The sequence below is a fragment of the Saccoglossus kowalevskii genome, chromosome 15 (assembly GCF_978046115.1).
Source record: "Saccoglossus kowalevskii chromosome 15, keSacKowa6.1, whole genome shotgun sequence".
Lineage (NCBI taxonomy): Eukaryota > Metazoa > Hemichordata > Enteropneusta > Harrimaniidae > Saccoglossus > Saccoglossus kowalevskii.
The window spans coordinates 3,972,038-3,989,566 of NC_140655.1; positions in this window are offsets into that span (position 1 = coordinate 3,972,038).

A 17,529-nucleotide genomic window follows, 5' to 3' on the forward strand; every position below is an offset into this window, starting at 1 on the left:
ACCACGGCCGATTGAACTTTACTTCCATTATCAGTCGATCACCTGACCACTCATCTATCAGGGTCATTTGAAAATTATCGTAATTGGCGGCCATTTAATGTATGGAAATGTTTAAAAATTCTACATCCTTCGAGGGCCACTATGATATTCAAACGGTCTTTAATGACATATTCATTCACTTTCGCGAACTTTTAACAACTGGACCCGATAACGTAACAGAATAGGTAACATTTCCGTGTAAATCTGCCAACTTTGCACATGCTTTTCACAACTTTGTAAGCACTTTGTTAATCACTTTGAGCTTAGTTAGTGGTACGATATACCAACATAAATAGCCCTTTTAGACTTTTACATAATTTGGTTCTAAATTTAACTGCGGGGTTCTATATGAAATGACTTAGGGGGAATATACACGCAAATCCACCAACTTTTCAATCGCTTTTAACATTTTTAGTATGTGTTTGTTCATTTTACGGCCGGTTCTTATGACAGTCTGCTAACATGGGAGGTTTCAAATGGATTTTATTCATTTTTCATATATTATAACTGCAGAGTTGGATATAACAACAACTTAGGTCAAATAAACAAACAAATCAAGCAACTTTGGAATCGCTTTGGTGAATTTGCACGCTGTTTTAACAGCTTGGACCAAATAGGTGCAAAAACTAAAAAAAGTGTCAACCGCTGGTTTTCTCAGGTTGTCTCCCATGCAAGTACTAACCACGACCGATTGAAATTTACTTCCATTATCAGTCGATCACCTGACCACTCATCTATCAGGGTCATTCGAAAATTATCGTAATTGGCGGCCATTTAATGTATTGAAATATTTAAAAATTCTACATCCTTCCAGGGCCACTATGATATTCAAACGGTCTTTTATGACATATTCATTCACTTTCGCGAACTTTTAACAACTGGACCCGATAATGTAACAGAATAGGTAACATTTCCATGTAAATCTGCCAACTTTGCACAAGCTTTTCACAACTTTGTAAGCACTTTGTTAATCACTTTGCGCTTGGGTAGTGGTACAATGTACCAACATAAATAGCCTTTTTAGACTTTAACATTATTTTGTTCTAAATTTAACGGCGGGGTTCTATATGAAATGACTTAGGGGAATATACACGCAAATCCACCAACTTTTCTCGCTTTTAACATTTTTAGTATGTGTTTGTTCATTTTACGGTCGGCTCATATGACAGTCTGCTAACATGGGAGGTTTCAAATGGATTTTATTCATTTTTCATACTTTATAACTGCAGAGTTGGATATAACAACAACTTAGGTCAAATAAACAAACAAATCTAGCAACTTTGGAATCGTTTTCGAGAACTTTGCACGCTGTTTTAACAGCTTGGACCAAATAGGTGCAAAAACTAAAAAAAGTGTCAACCGCTGGTTTTCTCAGGTTGTCTCCCATGCAAGTACTAACCACGACCGATTGAAATTTACTTCCATTATCAGTCGATCACCTGACCACTCATCTATCAGGGTCATTCGAAAATTATCGTAATTGGCGGCCATTTAATGTATTGAAATATTTAAAAATTCTACATCCTTCGAGGGCCACTATGATATTCAAACGGTCTTTTATGACATATTCATTCACTTTCGCGAACTTTTAACAACTGGACCCGATAATGTAACAGAATAGGTAACATTTCCATGTAAATCTGCCAACTTTGCACAAGCGTTTCACAACTTTGTAAGCACTTTGTTAATCACTTTGCGCTTGGTTAGTGGTACAATGTACCAACATCAATAGCCCTTTTAGACTTTTACATAATTTGGTTCTAAATTTAACTGCGGGGTTCTATATGAAATGACTTAGGGGGAATATACACGCAAATCCGCCAAATTTTTAATCGCTTTTAACATTTTTAGTATGTGTTTGTTCATTTTACGGCCGGCTCATATGACAGTCTGCTAACATGTGAGGTTTCAAATGGATTTTATTCATTTTTCATACTTTATAACTGCAAAGTTGGATATAACAACAACTTAGGTCAAATAAACAAACAAATCTAGCAACTTTAGAATCATTTTAGAGAACTTTGCACGCTGTTTTAACAACGTAGACCAAATAGGTGCAGACTGCAAAAACTAAAAAAAGTGTCAACCGCTGGTTTTCTCAGGTTGTCTCCCATGCAAGTACTAACCACGATCCATTGAACTTTAATTCCATTATCGGCCGATCACCTGACAACTCATCTATCAGGGTCATTTGATAATTTTCGTAATTGGCGGCCATTTAATGTATGGAAATGTTTAAAAATTCTACATCCTTCGAGGGCCACTACGATATTCAAACGGTAATTTATGACATATTCATTCACTTTCGCGAACTTTTAACAACTGGACTCGATAATGTAACAGAATAGGTAACATTTCCATGTAAATCTGCCAACTTTGCACAAGCTTTTCACAACTTTGTAAGCACTTTGTTAATCACTTTGCGCTTGGGTAGTGGTACAATGTACCAACATAAATAGCCTTTTTAGACTTTTACATTATTTTGTTCTAAATTTAACGGCGGGGTTCTATATGAAATGACTTAGGGGAATATACACACAAATCCACCAACTTTTCTCGCTTTTAACATTTTTAGTATGTGTTTGTTCATTTTACGGCCGGCTCATATGACAGTCTGCTAACATGGGAGGTTTCAAATGGATTTTATTCATTTTTCATACTTTATAACTGCAGAGTTGGATATAACAACAACTTAGGTCAAATAAACAAACAAATCTAGCAACTTTGCAATCGTTTTCGAGAACTTTGCACGCTGTTTTAACAGCTTGGACCAAATGGGTGCAGACTGCAAAAACTAAAAAAAGTGTCAACCGCTGGTTTTCTCAGGTTGTCTCCCATGCAAGTACTAACCACGACCCATTGAACTTTAATTCCATTATCGGCCGATCACCTGACCACTCATCTATCAGGGTCATTTGAAAATTATCGTAATTGGCGGCCATTTAATGCATGGAAATGTTTAAAAATTCTACATCCTTCGAGGGCCACTATGATATTCAAACGGTCTTTAATGACATATTCATTCACTTTCGCGAACTTTTAACAACTGGACCCGATAATGTAACAGAATAGGTAACATTTCCGTGTAAATCTGCCAACTTTGCACAACTTTGCTTTTCACAACTTTGTAAGCACTTTGTTAATCACTTTGAGCTTAGTTAGTGGTACAATATACCAACATAAATAGCCCTTTTAGACTTTTACATAATTTGGTTCTAAATTTAACTGCGGGGTTCTATATGAAATGACTTAGGGGGAATATACACGCAAATCCGCCAAATTTTCAATCGCTTTTAACATTTTTAGTATGTGTTTGTTCATTTTACGGCCGGTTCTTATGACAGTCTGCTAACATGGGAGGTTTCAAATGGATTTTATTCATTTTTCATATATTATAACTGCAGAGTTGGATATAACAACAACTTAGGTCAAATAAACAAACAAATCAAGCAACTTTGGAATCGCTTTGGTGAATTTGCACGCTGTTTTAACAGCTTGGACCAAATAGGTGCAAAAACTAAAAAAAGTGTCAACCGCTGGTTTTCTCAGGTTGTCTCCCATGCAAGTACTAACCACGACCGATTGAAATTTACTTCCATTATCAGTCGATCACCTGACCACTCATCTATCAGGGTCATTCGAAAATTTTCGTAATTGGCGGCCATTTAATGTATTGAAATATTTAAAAATTCTACATCCTTCCAGGGCCACTATGATATTCAAACGGCCTTTAATGACATATTCATTCACTTTCGCGAACTTTTAACAACTGGACCCGATAATGTAACAGAATAGGTAACATTTCCATGTAAATCTGCCAACTTTGCACAAGCTTTTCACAACTTTGTAAGCACTTTATTAATCACTTTGCGCTTGGGAAGTGGTACAATGTACCAACATAAAAAGCCCTTTTAGACTTTTACATAATTTGGTTCTAAATTTAACTGCGGGGTTCTATATGAAATGACTTAGGGGGAATATACACGCAAATCCGCCAAATTTTTAATCGCTTTTAACATTTTTAGTATGTCTTTGTTCATTTTACGGCCGGCTCATATGACAGTCTGTTAACATGGGAGGTTTCAAATGGATTTTATTCATTTTTCATACTTTATAACTGCAAAGTTGGATATAACAACAACTTAGGTCAAATAAACAAACAAATCTAGCAACTTTGGAATCATTTTAGAGAACTTTGCACGCTGTTTTAACAACGTAGACCAAATAGGTGCAGACTGCAAAAACTAAAAAAAGTGTCAACCGCTGGTTTTCTCAGGTTGTCTCCCATGCAAGTACTAACCACGACCCATTGAACTTTAATTCCATTATCGGCCGATCACCTGACAACTCATCTATCAGGGTCATTTGATAATTTTCGTAATTGGCGGCCATTTAATGTATGGAAATGTTTAAAAATTCTACATCCTTCGAGGGCCACTACGATATTCAAACGGCCTTTAATGACATATTCATTTACTTTCGCAAACTTTTAGCAATTGGACTCGATAATGTAACAGAATAGGTAACATTTCCATGTAAATCTGCCAACTTTGCACAAGCTTTTCACAACTTTGCAAGCACTTTGTTAATCACTTTGCGCTTGGGTAGTGGTACTATGTACCAACATAAATAGCCTTTTTAGACTTTAACATTATTTTGTTCTAAATTTAACGGCGGGGTTCTATATGAAATGACTTAGGGGAATATACACGCAAATCCACCAACTTTTCTCGCTTTTAACATTTTTAGTATGTGTTTGTTCATTTTACGGCCGGCTCATATGACAGTCTGCTAACATGGGAGGTTTCAAATGGATTTTATTCATTTTTCATACTTTATAACTGCAGAGTTGGATATAACAACAACTTAGGTCAAATAAACAAACAAATCTAGCAACTTTGGAATCGTTTTCGAGAACTTTGCACGCTGTTTTAACAACTTAGACCAAATAGGTGCCGACTGCAAAAACTCAAAAAAGTATCATCCGCTGGTTTTCTCAGGTTGTCTCCCATGCAAGTACTAACCACGACCGATTGAACTTTACTTCCTTTATCAGTCGATCACCTGACCACTCATCTATCAGGGTCATTTGAAATTTTCCTTAATTGGCGACCATTTAATGTTTGAAGATGTTTGAAATTTCTACATCTTTCGACGGCCACTACGATATTCAAACGGCCTTAAATGACATATTTATTCACTTTCGTGAACTTTTAACTACTGGTCACGATAATGTAACAACATAGATAACATTTCCATGTAAATCTGCCAACTTTGCACAAGCTTTTCACAACTTTGTAAGCACTTTGTTAATCACTTTGCGCTTGGGTAGTGGTACTATCTGTTAATACAAATAGCTGTTTTAGACTTTTACATATTTTTGTTCTAAATTTAACTGCGGGGTTCTGCATGAAATGATTTATGTGAAATATACACGCAAATCCTCCAACTTTTCAATCGGGTTTCACATTTTTAGGGTATTTTTTATTGCATTTTTCGGTCGGTTTATATGACAGTCTGCTAACATTGGAGGCTTCAAATGGATTTTATTTCATTTTCATACTTTATAAGTCCTGGGTTCGATATAACAACAACTTAGGTCAAACAAACAGGCAAATCTACCAACTTTGCAATCGCTTTGGACAACTTTGCACGCTGTTTTGACAGCTTAGACCGAATGGATGCACACTGCAAAAATAAAAAAACTCACCGGCTGGTTTTCTAAGGTTGTCTCCAATGCAAGTACTAACCACAGCCGATTGAACTTTACGTACCTGATCGATCGACCACCAGGCCACTCATATGTCAGAGTTATTTGAAATTTAGTGTAATTTGCGGCCATTTAATGTTTGGAAATGTTTCAAATTTCTACATCTTTCGACGGGCACTACGATATTCAAACGGCCTTTAATGACATATTTATTCCTTTTCGTGAATTTTAACTATTGGTCACTTTGTATGCAATTTGGTAATCACTTTGCACTTGGGTAGTGGTACTATCTGCTAACACAAATATTCTAGTGTTCAAATATTGCTGTGGTTGTTTATTACTACCCGGTAGTTTAGATAGTTCGTGTGTATTGATTTTCAAACTGTGGTTGTGATCGCTTGAATTCGGGAGGAATGTTAGCGTGTTTTATGAATTTGATCTAAAAATCGTCATTTTGACCCCAAATTGGAACCAAAATAATGATTGTGCCAAAGGTCTGAAATAATTTCTATACTATATAGATACTGGAGATTATCTTTTACTCGTTATTTCGGTTTTATCGATTTTCAAACTGTGGTTGTGATCGCTTGAAGTCGGGAGGAATGTTAGCGTGTTTTATGAATTTGTACTAAAAAGCGTCAGTTTGGCCCCAAATTGCAACCAAAATAATGATTGTGCCAAAGGTCTGAAATATGTTCTATACTATATAGATCCTGGAGATTATTTATTACTAGTTAGTTGGTGTGTATCGATTTTCAAACTGTGGTTGCTATCGCCTCAATTGGAGAGGAATGTTAGCGTGTTTTATGAATTTGATCTAAAAATCGTCATTTTGACCCAAAATTGCAACCAAAAGTAATGATTGTGCCAAAGGTCTGAAATAATTTATATACTATATAGATACTGGAGATTATCTTTTACTAGTTAGTTCGGTTGTTTCGATTTTCAAACTGTGGTTATTATCGCCTGAATTCGAGAGAAATGTTATCGTGTTTTATAAATTTGATCTAAAAAGCATCATTTTGACCCCAAATTGCAACCAAAATAATGATTGTGCCAAAGGTCTGAAATATTTTCTTGCTATATAGATACTGGTGATAATTTATTACTAGTTAGTTCGTGTGTATCAATTTTCAAACTGTAGTTGTGATCGCCTGAGTTCGGCAGGAATGTAAGCGTGTTTTATGAATTTGATCTAAAAAATGTCATTTTGACCCCAAATTGCAACCAAAATAATGATTGTGCCAAAGGTCTGAAATAATTTCTATACTATATAGATACTGGAGATTATTTATTACTAGTTAGTTCGGTTGTATTGATTTTCAAACTGTTGTTGTGATCGCCTGAAGTTGGGAGGAATGTTAGCGTGTTTTGTGATAGGTATTTTTGATGGTTAAAAACCTTTCACTGAGGTAACCGGGATTCGGTCGTTTCCACGCTAGGCTGACAAAAGACACACACAAGCTTCGTTCATGTTCCCCAACGATTCTCTGCCTAGTCCCTGGTTTTCACCCGAGATAGCATTAAATCACTCTTTATTTCTTGTCACTCCTTAACCAATTTCAATCAGTATAAGAGACTCCAAGGCCTTGCCTTCAAACAAACAACCAATCACATGAAAGTTTTACACATCATAATCAATTAATTACTCGTCAAGCTGTCTAGAAAAATACTACTATATATTGTCAACACTAACTAATATTTATGGGGTAATAGTCTTGCACTAACATTCCACAAAGATACCGCCTTAGTTAGAATCGCAAACAAAATTGGTTTAGGATTACAGCTACTGTATTGTATCTTAAAAACTGCAGAGTCATAAGATGTTTTTGGTTGATTTCGACCAGCTCGCCATCTGGTCTTGTCATTAACCTTTATCAGTATATGTCATGGCAACCACTGTCAAACTGACTGAAATATAAATCATGACACAACCCCCTGTTTTAAATTCTGCATGTTCTCCGAACATACCGTTCCAATACCAAGAATGTCATCACATTTATATTTCTCACGTCAAATACATCAACAATTGTTATGCAAGTAAAATACACTCTAATATAACAAAATACATAGTTTCAAATGAGTAAATACAATGATTTTACATATGGTAATTATAATTTCAAATAAAAAGCTATGAATTTAAACACTACTGTTATGATTCTAAAATACAATAGTTATATATATTGAAATAAAAAGATTATGAGGTTAAATACATAGGCTATATTTTCGAATATCCTACTATATCAAGGAGAGGTGCCAGCACTTCACTTGCTATCCCAATTATTCAGTATTGGGTTCCCTATCTACTGCATACTAGTAATATCCCTGGGGATCTCAGTATATACTTCAGATAGACCTACCAATAATTTATAATGATTCCCTACCCTTTCCACAGCCATGCACTTACTATCTTTCCACTTTGGTATCTTAACGGCTTTGGGCAAAGGAATTACATGTTCTACACCATGAAATTTGTATTTTAAATCACCCCATTCGATATTCAACACAGACGAAATTATACCACGTTCAACTGTTAAATTCTCGATCACGGGTCGCTTTGCAAAGGCCAAATGACTCGGAGACACGTACAGGGTCATAACATTTACCAAGACATACAGCTTGTCATTGGATATCTCTAAAATTAACTTAGTACGGGGCAATTTAGGTGCACGATACATTATAGAGCGATTACGATAACACTTGCACAATTGAATAACCGCCAATATCAATAAGAATCCTGAACACATTAAAATCAGAATTAAAGTTTCATTTCGAAGTTGGATCATGGAACTCTTCAAATCTCGCAAGGGATGGTCCGTAATTAACTCGTCTACTGGCAAATATAACGTTTTAGCCCGGGCCCTGGGAAGGGTTGCAATCAATATGCTCAAAGTTCTCACCTTACAAATTGTATATACTGACAAAATCAGTGACCCTGTGCATATAATAGCCAGAATGGTTTCAATTATAGTAATAGTTTTGACTTCCAAAAACGGTAAGGCAGGGGTTTCATCAATTGTGTCGCTAAACAACTTGTCCGCCATAGAATAATAAATTGGTTTGTTTTTCCTTAATAAATCTGCCGTTCTGTTTAAATCTACCACCAAACGTGCGTCAGAACGTACAATTTCCTCGAAATTCCCTCTGTTAATGGTGATGTTAGGGAGTTGTACTCGCCACGGGTTTTCATACATCAATTCCCCCGTAATTTCAGTCAAATCATCTGGGTCATAAAAGGGTATTAAAAATGGCAAATTTACCGGATGCAGAAACGTGGGGGCCTCGTCTTCTGTGCAACTAGTTAACAATGGCGATATATAGTAATTGTCTGAATGTACAGCGCATCCACATGGCAATTTAATTATACACATTGTACAACCTTCAATAGGCTCTGGGTTTTTATCCCCGCATGCTATTAACCATTTTGTATCATTGCTATTCACCAAAATATTCCCCTGTCCGATTTCGAGAATCTTAGGGTCGTATACTGGGTTAAGTATTAAATCTATTTTACATGTGTTATGAATTTCCTCTTTATTATCATAGAACAAGGCCTTCGTACACGACGACTTACGCATATTTATCATGGTAATTACAGAGGGACAATCTTTTACTGTCAGACCAGTACAAGACGAAATTTGGTCTGTACTCATTTCAATGTAGTAAGTTTCATCTTCATTAACCCCAAAATACTCTGCAACTGACGTTACCTTCGTGCGCCCGTTCTTTGCTGTATTATTGTCGAAATGCTGAGGTTTATCACCTAAATCATAAGGGAGGGGCATAGGCATGACTATCACTTTATACACTTCGAATATGTCGTTTTTTATTGTAATGGGGATTCCAACCTTTATGTACACATTATTGTCTGTACGCCGAAATGTCACTCTCGCATTATGGTAATAATAATTCAAATTCGTGTATGCTATATCAAAATTAGGATATTTCTTTCGTAGTTTCTTTCGCACTGCCCTTAAAGCATCCCCTAACACTCTCGGTCCTACCAACTGCAAAGGTAACCTTTCTTGTAATAACACGTCAATCGAACTCACCCTACGTTGTGTCTTCCTTTCAAGTAACTGTAACGCTTACAGCCGTTGAATAGCATATCGAAACATTAAATGTGTGGATCGCCGTTCATAATTTAATTCTTTTTCTAACACCTCTTGATTTAGTTCCATTCTGTTCAAGCGCTCTCTCCATTGCGATAAATCAGATACGATCGAATAAATGGCCTCATGATTTTCCTTAATCCCATTCAGAGCATTCTCTATTCTTTTATTCGTTGTGAAAACATATGAATTTAAATCATCTTCATATGCAACAATTTGATCTGTCATAACCTCGGTGGAACTTTCCAATGTCGCTACATGTCGTCTCAAAATATTTACGTCGTTCGACGTGGCCGTTCCGAATAAAGATTTCGATACCTTCCCTACAAAGTCTAATAATCCCCTTTTCTGTCGTTCATTACCCAAATTCTTTTTCTCTATCTTTGGAAATAACACACGAATCACTCGCTCATCTCTCGAAATATGATACATATAGAACTTATTCTGTTGCTCGACTAACTTCAAAGTTTCCCCGTATTCCTCACAAAACTTCAGAATGAGGTGAACTGTTTCGTTCGAACATAATGACCCATTCACACTCATCATAGGAATATCTAAATAAGGTACTGCGAACGTATGATGCCAGTACGTTAAGCTGTTATCGATGTTTGCTACCCGTTCAAACAATACTCCATAATTGGGGCGCAGAACATAATCTCTCATCTGCACAGACGGTTTCCATCGTACGACCAGTAATACACTAATAAATATCAACGCTATTCTCATCTTGACATCAATTTCTCGGGAGACGCACTATAAATTAGTAATGAAATGAAAAGAAAGGGGTATGACACATGATAAATGAAAAATCAGTGGCCAATTCTCAATTTGCGTGGTCGAATGGTAGAATTAAGTACCCACCTAAAGCGTTTCCTATGTTCTCATCAAATTGTCCACGGCGTCACCGCCCGGCGTCTTCATGAAAGTGTGACCCCCCAACACCAAACCCGTACGCAGCTACAGTGCGGGCATCACACCTCCATGTAATTTAAACTTAGGCTTTATCATGGATTCTTTCCACGCTCTTTGAGAAATGATCTTGTATGAATGAATTCGTTAAGTATTATCGTTAGTAATGAATGATGTGTGTCCCAGGGCCTAAATAACACTCGTCTTGTCACACACTAATCTCTTTTTAATATACTTCTAAACCATTAATCAACTTTTCCCGCCTCCTCTTATTCGCTTTTGTCGACCCCATAAGGGGTATCGGATGGTCTTCTAAAAATAATCTCGCCTGTTCGTTTAAATTCTCATAACATTCCCAAGAATTTTGATCTTTCGGGTACCCCACCCATTTAATAAGATACTCTTTTCTACCGTTCCTCAGCCTCCCCTTAATAAACTTTTCGATACCAAAATATCCGCTATTCTTACTATTCATCTCTGTGTCTCTGGGTCCTACCGAATCATTTTCTCCTTCGGGTATATCATCTAAATTAGGAACATTTTCTCCAGGAATTTCCGTTTGAGTGGGTGGGGGTTCACTTTGCATTTCCGTACCCCTCTCATCAGCATTCACGATTTCAAACTCAGGGGCTTCCCCAAATATATCCCCTTCATTTTGTTCCTCACGTAAAGCTCCGCGTTTCAGTCTGTTCACATGAACTATATTCTTAAATATTTTCCTATCACATACGCGTTGCAAATACTTGTCCACTGAGGCGCGCTTAAATCGTTATAAAGGACCTCGCACGTCACTAAATATCATTTCAAAACAAAAATCTGGGCGCTCACATACATACAATTAAACATCACACAAAAAACGGTAAAAACAATAGAAAAAAACAGCAATACATTACATTACTGAGCAATAGTGTTGGGATTGTGGAAAAGAGTTCAACGTCCTGAGTTACACAGTGTCAGTTACAGTGTCCAACGAGCGGTTCTCTAAGCAATACACAGATAGCTAAAGTTCTAATCAAAGTCTATAAGCGTCTTCTTCTTTCGTCGCGTTAGTCTGGGTCGTTCTTTCTCTTCTTCTTGTCTTTAATGTCGCACAATTCGTAATTATACAGTCCTATACGATATTCGTCCTTCCAAAGGGGTTCTGAAATCTTCATGTCTTCAGCGTTGTACATCGGTGCCATACTGTTAATGGTGTTAGTCGTCAAGCGCGGTTTCTGAGTCGTCTCTGCCATGGAGCTGTTAGTTCGGTTCACAAGAAAGACACCTCTTCGTCATATCACTTTTCCTCACAGGATGATTTTTGTGTTGAACACAATGCCCAAGGGTTATCCACCACGTGTGATAGGTATTTTTGATGGTTAAAAACCTTTCACTTAGGTAACCGGGATTCGGTCGTTTCCACGCTAGGCTGACAAAAGACACACACAAGCTTTGTTCATGTTCCCCAAAGATTCTCTGCCTAGTCCCTGGTTTTCACCCGAGACAGCATTAAATCACTCTTTATTTCTTGTCACTCCTTAACCAATTTCAATCAGTATAAGAGACTCCAAGGCCTTGCCTTCAAACAAACAACCAATCACATGAAAGTTTTACACATCATAATCAATTAATTACTCGTCAAGCTTTCTAGAAAAACACTACTATATATTGTCAACACTAACTAATATTTATGGGGTAATAGTCTTGCACTAACATTCCACAAAGATACCGCCTTAGTTAGAATTGCAAACAAAATTGGTTTAGGATTACAGCTACTGTATTGTATCTTAAAAACTGCAGAGTCATAAGATGTTTTTGGTTGATTTCGACCAGCTCGCCATCTGGTCTTGTCATTAACCTTTATCAGTATATGCCATGGCAACCACTGTCAAACTGACTGAAATATAAATCATCACAGTTTTATGAATTTGTACTAAAAAGCGTCAGTTTGGCCCCAAATTGCAACCAAAATAATGATTGTGCCAAAGGTCTGAAATATTTTCTGTACTATATAGATGCTGGAGATTTTTTATTACAAGTTAGTTGGTGTGTATCCATTTTGAAACTGTGGTTGTGATCGCCTGAAGTCGGGAGGAATGTTAGCGTGTTTTATGAATTTGATCTAAAAAATGTCATTTTGACCCCAAATTGCAACCAAATTAATGATTGTGCCAAAGGTCTGAAATAATGTCTATACTATATAGATACTGGAGATTATTTATTACTAGTTAGTTAGTTCGGTTGTATTGATTTTCAAACTGTTGTTGTGATCGCCTGAAGTCGGGAGGAATGTTAGTGTGTTTTATGAATTTGTACTGAAAATCGTCATTTTGACCCCAAATTGCAACCAAAATAATGATTGTGCCAAAGGTCTGAAATAATTTCTATACTATATAGATACTGGGGATTATTTCTTACTAGTTAGTTTGGTTGTATCGATTTTCAAACTGTTGTTGTGATCGCCTGAAGTCGGGAGGAATGTTAGCGTGTTTTATGAATTTGTACTGAAAATCGTCATTTTGACCCCAAATTGCAACCAAAATAATGATTGTGCCAAAGGTCTGAAATAATTTCTATACTACATGTATATAGATACTGGAGATTATTTATTACTAGTTAGTGTGGTTGTATCGATTTTCAAATTGTGGTTGTGATCCCCTGGAGTTGGGAGGAATGTTAGCGGTTTTTTTTTAAATTTGTACTAAAAAATGTCATTTTGACCCCAAATTGCAACCAAAATAATGATTGTGCCAAGGGTCTGAAATATTTTATGTACTATATAGATACTGGAGATTATTTATTACAAGTTAGTTGGTGTGTATCAATTTTCAAACTGTGGTTGTGATCGCCTGAAGTCAGGAGGAATGTTAGCGTGTTTTATGAATTTGATCTAAAAATCATCAATCTGACCCCCAATTGGAACCAAAATAATGATTGTGCCAAAGGTTTGAAATAACTTCTATACTACATGTATATAGATACTGGAGATTATTTATTACTAGTTAGTTCGGTTGTATCGATTTTCAAACTGTGGTTGTGATCGCCTGACTTCAAGAGGAATGTTATCGTGTTTTATAAATTTGTACTAAAAAGCGTCATTTTTACCCCAAATTGCAACCAAAATAATGATTGTGCCAAAGGTCTGAAATAATTCCTATACTATATAGATACTGGAGATTATTTATTACTAGTTAGTTCGGTTGTATCGATTTTCAAACTGTGGTTGTGATCGCCTGACTTCGGGAGGAATGTTATCGTGTTTTATAAATTTGTACTAAAAAGCGTCATTTTTACCCCAATTTGCAACCAAAATAATGATTGTGCCAAAGGTCTGAAATAATTCCTATACTATATAGATACTGGAGATTATTTATTACTAGTTAGTTGGTGTGTATTGATTTCAAACTGTGGTTGTGACGGATCGCCTGAAGTCGGGAGAAATGCTAGCGTGTTTTCAGAATTTCATCTTAAAATCGTCATTTTGACAAAAACAATTTTTTTAATATTTTCCACAGCCGCATGAACCAGCGATTATAAAAAGAGGTAACTTTTTTTATTTTGTATGAACAGAAAAAATATTTGACTGGCGGATGACTTCACTCCGGTTAGCTGCAGTTCTGTAGCTCGCTTGGTTTCGCTGTCGGTTATTTTGTTCGTCGTGGTGTTAACGCGAAACCAGGGAGCTACAGTTCCATCCTATGCGAGTTACCATATTTTACCGACCTGAAATCAGGTCGGGCCGTAACAGCCGTTTTTTTTTTTTCATTATTTTCGCCTCAAGTTTCTACTTTTCTACTGTCGATGGGTCCCGAAACTATTTCATCAATTATTTTGAGGGCGATTGTCCGAAATTGGTCGATTTCACGACGAAAATCGCGGAAAACTACAGCGAAATCCCCGCGTTTGCCGCCATCTTGAATAAGTTATCGTGACGTCACAAGGCGTCACAGTTTTCCAATTTCACGCAGTTTTCGTCGTGAAAACGACCAATTTCGAACAATCGCCCTCAAAATAATTGATGAAACAGTTTCGGGGCCCATCGACAGTAGAAAAGTAGAAACTTGAGGCGAAAATAATGAAAAATAACGGCTGTTACCGCCCGACCTGATTTCAGGTCGGTAAAATATGGTAACTCGCATAGGATGGAACTGTAGCTCCCTGGATTCGCGTTAACACCACGACGAACAAAATAACCGACAGCGAAACCAAGCGAGCTACAGAACTGCAGCTACACTCTGGTGCATAGAATCTCCCGCAGAATCCGGCACCGCTTCTATTTCTAATACCCACAATCAAAGTACACATGCAGCATCTGCTTTGTTCCATAACTGCATCTTTAGTGGACCAATTAATGTGGACCAATTAATGTCAGCATAACAAACACAAAATAAAAAATTCGACAACGATAATAAGTCCACAGCACATGTTTTCAAAAATGGCGCACAGTGCGCGCTGCCGGTAATGTTCTGCTGATGATAAATTATTCACAGCTATTCATATGTAAATTAAGCTTTGAGCTTGTTCAGTTTATTCATGTTTATACCTCGTTTTATTTTATTTATTTGTTGTAACCTTTTCTATTGCAAACTATGCCTCGAAAGCGACATGTCGAAGTTTAGTACAGGCGGCATCATCAATTACGTACTCACTTCTATTCATGTTGTTAACACCTTTAAGCCGTGAATTGTTTTTCTTTAAACAATGATCTGCCGCCAATTGACAGGTCATTGTTTGCAACTTAGCGTATAAAGTACAAGAAGTCGGGCATTTAACTTGGCGACAGAGTGGGACATCTTGCTACATTGTTACATTCCGACTTCAGTTCTCAATTTATTCACGCAATCTCCCCCACGAAAACACATCCTAACAAACCACAAAAATGCGGACCCTGAAATGTATTGCTCAACAACCAGAAGCACAACGTGCAAAGAAACAGTTTGTTCAGATATGAACGCATATCGAATATAATTTATACCCAATCTGTTTTGGATCGTCCAAACCAGGGCCGGATCGTCATGGCAACATGTTGCTTGCTTGAGTGGAGTGGATCGCCAACAGCCTTCCGGTTTGTATATACAATAACATGGCATAGTTTCAAAACTGTTGTATTTCATTTCCACTGAAGAGAACTACATGCCTCTCACCATTCTTGATTAAACCCTTGCCGTCCGTGCAGTATTTATTTTTACATAAATAACGCAGTGCTCGTTGCTGCCGCTTGTGACACGGAAACAATAACAAGCGTCTATAAATACAAGAATCACACCTTGCAAGATGTGTTAATTAACCATGAGGGTTACACCACGGTTACACGAACTCCAACGTTTTTAACCATAAAGCACTGCGTCACTGAAACCGATAATCCTTGTGGCCATATTTTATTTTTTAACAATCGACACCCTTTGACAAACCCATTAACACATATGCTGGCCGAGTACGGTCACTGGCCGTGATCGGTCACTGGCCGAGTAGAATTCTGGCCGAGTTCGGTGGTCACCCATTACACGTCGTTCGTAAACGACTCTTTCTTATTTTGTAAAAAGGTCGAGAGTGTCGAAAATGTTACAGAAATGAAGTTGGTATAATATAATAGCAATAAACCACCGCCGGAGTCGGGTATACCACTCGATATTGCACAATTCACTCCGTATATGCACTCGCTACCGCTTGTGACTATAAGGGCCATCATGTCCTGCCGGATTCTGGTGTACTGATGGCCAAGCAACAGGTTTTCAAAACCTGTGTAGCATTGGCACTTACAGTATTTAACGCTACCACTCGTGCATACATGTCGTGAATTGTGCAATATCGCGTGGTATACCCGCCTCCGGCGGTGGTTTAATGCTTAATTATACAAACACGATAACCATCATTATTTTAGTCATTGAAGGCTCGTGAGTGAAGGCCTACAATTATATATTTTGCTTTTTTATAGAGTTCGCATTGACTAAGATCTTAGAACTTTACCACAAATACAAAATATTTGGTCCGTGGCCAATGACGGCCAAATTCAAATTTAGTAATTTATAAGTTAGGTACGTCAAAAACCAAAATATTAGATATTTACTTTGTCTTCGTTTGCCACGGACCTAAAACACGATTTAAATATCAAAATACCGAGGCATAGGACAGTGTTTATGTAAAGAATGTGCATTATTTACGTTTTAGTTATTCAATTTGTCTTCCAAACATAAATGCTCCAAGAGTTTGTATCCTTTGGATTTAACTTTATTTTCACAAAAGAATGTAAGTCTTTTAAATTGTGTTTCTCAGAGAATGACGACACAATTGTTAATACATGCGTAGGCTAATCACAAAACACATAATCAATTCGAGTTTTTGTGGATAAACAAGGCAATAAAATAGTGCGAAAGTTTCACATAAAACAAAGCAGTACTTTATTAAGGTTTCAACTGTAAAACTCAAGTTGAGAAAATGGCTAATTTGCATGATCATTCACCCAAGGCATTTTTACAGACATTTCTGTTGCAGTGGCAATAATATTCACATAGACTGATTACTGTTTTGATTGTGGCACCATGTGTTCTAATAAAACACTACATTATTTATGCACAGCAATGCAATATATGCAAAACATTCATGCACTTTTAAAGGTAATCTGGTTGTTTGTTTCAGTATGTTCCACTTGTAATAAAGCTATAAGGTTTTATCAGTGTGAAGCTAAGAATGTCTACATATAAAAAATGTTTTTATAAATTAAAAGTACACACCTGCATCTATACCCTATTTATACTATACCCATTTGTGTTACCCTTGTGG